This window comes from Etheostoma spectabile, chromosome 16 (genome assembly GCF_008692095.1).
Source record: "Etheostoma spectabile isolate EspeVRDwgs_2016 chromosome 16, UIUC_Espe_1.0, whole genome shotgun sequence".
Lineage (NCBI taxonomy): Eukaryota > Metazoa > Chordata > Actinopteri > Perciformes > Percidae > Etheostoma > Etheostoma spectabile.
Genome location: NC_045748.1, coordinates 6,051,054 through 6,057,621, shown reverse-complemented (window position 1 = coordinate 6,057,621; position 6,568 = coordinate 6,051,054). Strand labels below are relative to the sequence as shown.

Genomic DNA, 6,568 nt, shown 5'->3' with positions numbered 1-6,568 from the left:
GTGTGTGTGTGTGTGTGTGTGTGTGTGTGTGCAAGTGGTCAGTCTGCTGAGAGCCAGACACACTTTACAGCCAAATGGTGTGGTCTTTGAGCAAAAAAATAAAATAAAGAAAGATAAGGTTCAACGTGGGTATCATTAGTGGAAAATAAACCATAACAAGTTGATGGATAGAGTGTACAGTATATCTTTGTACATTATCACATAGCAGTGTTGGGTCATGTACAGTATATCTTTGTACATTATCACATAGCAGTGTTGGATCATGTACAGTATATCTTTGTACATTATCACATAGCAGTGTTGGGTCATGCTTTTCAATGCTGCTGAGAGCAATATTTACCAATGGACAGAGAACTCTTCAGCTGAAAGATTGAGCAGGTTTGACCGCTTACTATTGATCTGGACATCATCTTTCTGAATTAATTTGATCAGTGATTGGTTGACAGTTGACCGACCTGTGTCAGTGAATGTGAAATACCATATTTACACAGGAGAAAAGGAACTAGACTGGAAGAAGAGGGAAGGAAGAGCATGAGAGCAATGTAGTGCCTCCTGTATCCCATTCATGCCACTTGTTTAAGCAATAAGGAACAATAAGTAATCTAGTTTTAAATCAGATATGATTGGGCTGCTGAATCATCAAACCGCTTTGAGCTTTTCACCTGCGCTCCAATCAGCTCAACATTAACAATGACTCATGAGTGTGTGTGTGTGTGTGTGTGTGTGTGTGTGTGTGTGAGTCATTCCTCACATTTGCATTACAGTAAAGATAGCTTGCAGTAACACCGCCATCTATATTATATTTGTGTACATATGTTGTGTTTTTGCAATAAATTAATCTGGGAATAAAAACATAAAATATGTTTTAGTGACTGTTATTTACCTTTTTGGTTAAATAATGTATTTGGTATGTTAGCTAACAGTCTAACTCAATGTGTCCGATGTGTTGATGACTGCTGAAATACGCCTCTCACTGGCTTATTGGAGCAATGTGCTTTCTTTCCTTACACAAACATAAACACACCAACCTGTCAATCACGATAGACTATTAGCAATGCAAATCTACAGTATGGCACTGTTCCAATAAAACCGCTGTGAACTTGTTTAGAGTGTTGTCCATGGTTTTGACTCAAAGGTTCCATGTCGTAAAATAGGGAGATTTTGATGTCTTTTTTTATTTTAAAATAGGTCGAGGTGCTACATGCTGTAAATACTGTGAAAGTATCAAACACTCAATCCATGAAGAAATGCACCTTTAAATGAGCCATCAGGACTTTTGTTGGGATGTCACCACTATCCTATCCTATACATACTGCAGGTAGAAAGTGAGGCTACAGTACCGTTGCAGTCATTCCCTAACGGTGCAGCGACTCTAAAGGCCGTTCTATGGTTGTGTGGAGGCTCCACGCAGCGCTTTCGCTGTGGCCTGATGTCTTTACTTGTGCGCTGGTGTGTGCGTCGAGCCAGCAGGTGTCTGTGTGGGGTGGGTGACAGAGCGTGGGAGAAGTGAGAGAATGACAGCGATTAGCTTTGGAGCGAGTAGCGGCTCTAGAGTCAAAGTGAGAGAAACAAAGTATCCCACTGTGTTTTCTGACCAAGATGGGAAATCGGTAGCAGGAAATGTTAAAGCACAAGTCTCGCCAAAATGCAACCCGGGGTCTTTTTCGTGAATGTACCCAATTCAAACTTTCATTTAAAAGTATATTTACGACCTTTGGAACGGGAGTGCTAGAGGCACTTTTATGCTAGCCTCAAAATAGCTGTTTTTAAAACACTAAGAAGGCTCGACTCAACATGAAACTTTGCTCCAAGTATCACCAGGGGCTCTACACATGAACCCGAGCATTGAGAACATTTTTGTGTACACAGAGTTTACTAAAAAAGGTTTTGAACAACTCACGTTAGCAGTTGTTGTTTACACTATACGACATTCTCTCAGTCAAAAAGTGTCGATCTCCAAATGTGAACGAACAGACTCCATAGGAGGAAATGTCATTCTTATATGAGGCTCCTTTTTCAGCTACGGGGTCAATATTGTTTTTCACTAACGACAAAACAACAAACTATCTGTCCATTTGTATGGAACTAAGCTTTAGGAGCTTTCCATCTTTTCTCTCCCCCCTCGACTATTTCTGACTGACCGGAGAAACAACAGCCACAGTGAGTTGTTCAAAACTTTTATTTTTAGTGAACTCTTTGTGCACAAGCAATGTTCTCAGTGCTGAGTTCATGTGTAGAGCCCCTGGTGATACTTTGAGCAAAGTTTCATGTGTCGAGCCTTCTTAGTGTTTTAAAAATAGCTATTTTGAGGCTTGAATAAAAGTGCCCCCAGCACTCCCATTCAAAAGGCCATTCAAAAGAAAAAACGAGAATATACAGTTAATCTTATCCGTCTAATCCGTAGACGGAGAGGTACGCTGTCGATTCTACGCACAACCATAAAAACAGCCTTAAGAGCACAGATGCGGAAGACACAGGAAATGCTGACCAATTAGAGCAGACTGCGCTTTTTCGGGAGGGGGGCGTAAAGAGACAGGCGCTAAAACGGAGCGTTTCAGACAGAACACAGGTTCAGTATATTCAAACAAACAGTAAGAAAAATTGTTTTCTTTTAACATTAAAGTACATAAACATGTTCTAGTAAAAACCCAAAATAAACGTTGAAGCCTGAAAATAAGCATAATATGGGATCTTTAAAACTTTTACCCTCTCACTGTGTTTGTGTTTTTTTCACATCAATTGGACTGGGCATTAGACAATTATCAACGATCTGTGTGTACTGCCATTTCTCCAGATGAACAGTGCCAGTGCCCGGAGGTCCCTGTTAACCCGCCCGACTCACTTCGCTGGAAAACTGGCTTCAAGGTTTCTTCTTTAGCGTTTAGCTTAGCGCAGCGCCATTGAAACCATTGACAACCCAGTCTTAGCCGCATCCTCCCCAGCGCTGCTCTCTTGACCAAATGTGGTCACTTCTAACAAACTAATTCAAACCCGCTCGCTGTAGATGTAGTGGTGTCACCCTCGACTCACCTGGCTCACAGCACATACATACACACAGCTGCTTCCAAAGGTAACACCTTCACATGGGAAATAAATCTCTCTCCTTCGTGTGTGTGTGTGTGTGTGTGTGTGTGTGTGTGTGTGTGTGTCTCCTGAGTATATAGGCAATGGTGGCTAGAGTGAGTGCTGCCGTGGGGACTGGCAGGTGGTTTTCAGACAGTCTGTACCTGGGCTCTCCATCTGTTATCTCTAATAAACACACACACGCGCAAGCACAAACACGCATCTGCACGCATACGAACACGCACACATACACACACACACACACACACACACATACACACACACACACACACACAAGCATTTCATCATTCCCATAAGCAGTGCTCATGGTTCACACGTTAGCATGTCCACTACAAATAACAAATAAGGGTTTTCACAGAAACTTTCCAATTTTTACTCTCATCTTGTAATATAATAATATACACAGCATATAACCTATGCAGTGTATACTATCCCCCATAATATTTGATTTTATAAAGATGTTGTACCTTCAAACATAATAAATCTTCAATAAATTAAATGATGACAGCTTTTATACAGTTTTTTACATGCAGAAAATAGGATTAATTCATTTTTAAAATCCATAACTATGATGTGAAAAGCTAAATAAAAGACTTTTCAGGTTGGCAGGTTTAATTAAAAATGCATTATGAACATTTTTGTTAATCAAGGTGAGTTTAGTCACAGTATATTGGTTAATTTACCATTTACAATTGAGGAAAACTTAACCGGTTGCCTCTATCTCATAACAGTGATCTTTTTCTTGCTATAGTAATATTTCTACAAATTTAGACCATAAATCATCAGCTCTGTTGCATCCTCTCCTCACTCCCTGAAAAGAATAAACATATTGGACGTTTTTTTTTTTTCTATCAGTGACTTAGTCCATTAGACTTCCCACAAAATGAAAAATGCAGAGCTAAGGCTGTTGAAGCACAAATGTCATCTCAGCATTTTAACTTCTTCTTTGTGTCCGTTTCTTTGGCTAAACAACATTCATTAAAGGCAACAGTATGTCCGAAAGCAATTGAAAAAAAGACAGCGTTACATCAATCTTTTACCTCATTTGCTCAAAAAGACTGTGGCACTAATCGGATTGGTGTGTGAGTGCGTGTATGTATTTCTGTGCGTTTGTGCATGACAGTGTAGAGCACAGAAACGGACTTACCTTAAGGAAGATATCAGTAAGTATAGTTCCAATACAGCTTCTAGGCCCGTTGCCGAACGAACACAGGAAGTGCTCCTGGCCTGCATTCCTACACATGCAAAAACATAGTTACACATAGATTACACACAAATGCAAAATGTGTGCAAAGAAACCAGAGATGCAGAAATCAGTATCCGGACAAAACTTCAATAGTTGGAGGAACACAAAACCTTTTTTAAATGATTGATGAAATGATTTAAATCAGATCGCTAATGTTTGTATTGTTCAACAGGGCTGGATTTGAATTCCATTTTGTCGGCCCCTCAGCAGAATAATGACCACCTTATGCGTCTGTTGGGTGCGTTTAACAAATCAGTCAAAGAAGGCCTTGTTATCCACAGTATGACCATCGGGTGTGACATCATATGATGGTAACATGATGGGCAGACGTCACGTCTCTCAACCAATGGTAGGACATAAACGGTGACCAGTGGTCACTGATCACATAAGTAAACCTCGTTCCTACGTCATTTAGAAATGAATGCAGACGTGAATGCGTGTGAATGCAAATCCGGCACTGTGGGAATAGAGAATGTCAAACAGCAGCGTTCTGTTTCGGATATTTAAATGTTTCACTTGTAATCTGAAATACAGAGCAATATTGTCTGGGTCTGTGTCCATTCATTTCTTCATTGGTGTACTTGCATAAGATGATGAAGGCAGCACGGTGCCTTTGCACCGCAAGTGGTTTGCACTTCTGCCTCACAGCAAGAAGGTTCTTGGTTTAAATCCAGGTCGTTCCAAGCCTTTCTGTGTGGAGTTTGTATGTTCTCCCTGTGTTTGCGTGGGTTTCCTCCGGGTGAGCCGGTTTCTTCCCACCATAAAAGACATGCATCCCAGGTAAGACTACAGTTGAAAAATAGCCAATTGGCTAACACTGGTGCATTCACAGAAATGTTCATTAATGTGCTCTGACGGTGACAACATAATGTGGGCCTGAATCATTGTCATACCTCAACACCTGTTTTCTGTCTGACTCTCCCTGCCATACCTGCTGTAACTTTTCAAGTCCTCCTCTAAAAATAAACACACAAATAAAGAGACGCTGGTTGTTCCAGGCGGTTTGTCAACAGCCTGCTAATGCAAGCCATCTCTCCCCTCTCACTACTAATGCATCCTGTCTTCCTGAAACCTGAGCTCTGATTAAAGGCAAACAGGAAGCATTAGTGGTGTGCATAGTTCGTTTGTGTGTGCGAGAGTTAGAGACACGAGCGAAAGGGAGAATATTAGTGTTCTCTGCTGCATCTGTCTAATGGTTTAATGCACTATTGCACCCATCCTGAAACAGTAAGATGTGTAGCATACGAAGCAGTCCTGTAATACTAAGACAGGGAGAGAGTCTTATCAAGACTAAATCAAACATGCTCAGTGGATGGGAAGTAAACCAGAGAAGTATAATCTATTTTACAGCATAATTCATTTTTTTCTCTATAAAGTGTAACGAGAGAGCAATCCCAAACACCATGACTGAGCTTTGAGGCAAAAAAAGACATTTAATTCATTCAGTTGAGAAGTAGTTTTAATAAAGGGTTTCTGAAAGAAGAAAAACTGCTCTGAAAGAAAAAAGATACTGAAACAGAGAGCTGCTACATTAATGTTCTGAATGTCGAGTTAAAACGCCCCTTTAAACAATCTAAAGATCTTTTGCTTCTAGCTGCATCAATGCAGCTCTTTAAGTTATTGTAAGTCAACTTACAGAAATATTAACTTGTAGTTCAACATATTTCTATGATTAATGTAAAAACGTTAACTGCTCCTACCAAGTGAAGCTTCCATGTAATCTAGAAAAGACTTGGACATGTCTCTTTCTACTGATTTACAAAAGCAAAACAACCTTCCTTTTAAAGACATACATCTGGAAATCAATTACGAACTCAACACACTACTAACTAAAACGCAGTTGTTGATTTATAATGGAGAAAAGTCTAAACAATACCAATCAAGAAACCGCAATCAAACTTAAGATTTGCTGATCATTTCCCCTTCAAACCAAATGTATGTCAACATTTTCTGTTGAAGGAAGAAGGAAACTCCCTGTTCTCAGAGTTATCTAAAAAGTAGCACACAACCCGCTGCAGTAGCTTGGATTTTTATCTCGTTTTGGTAGCTTTTCTGATGTATTTATCTACAGCCAGAGCCTGTGTGGGTGCTTGGCTGAGAGGATGTGAACTTGCCAACTGGAAAAGCAGGCTGATGGTACGGTATGTACTGGGACACACACACAAACACACACACAAACACAAACACACAAACACACAAACACAAACACAAACACAAACACACACACACACACACACA

At 40.2% G+C, this 6,568-nt stretch overlaps 1 pseudogene; it reads right to left on the bottom strand.

Moving 5' to 3' along the window:
- Positions 1-6,568, bottom strand: part of LOC116704705 (uncharacterized) — a 21,250-nt pseudogene that overhangs the window by 1,831 nt on the left and 12,851 nt on the right.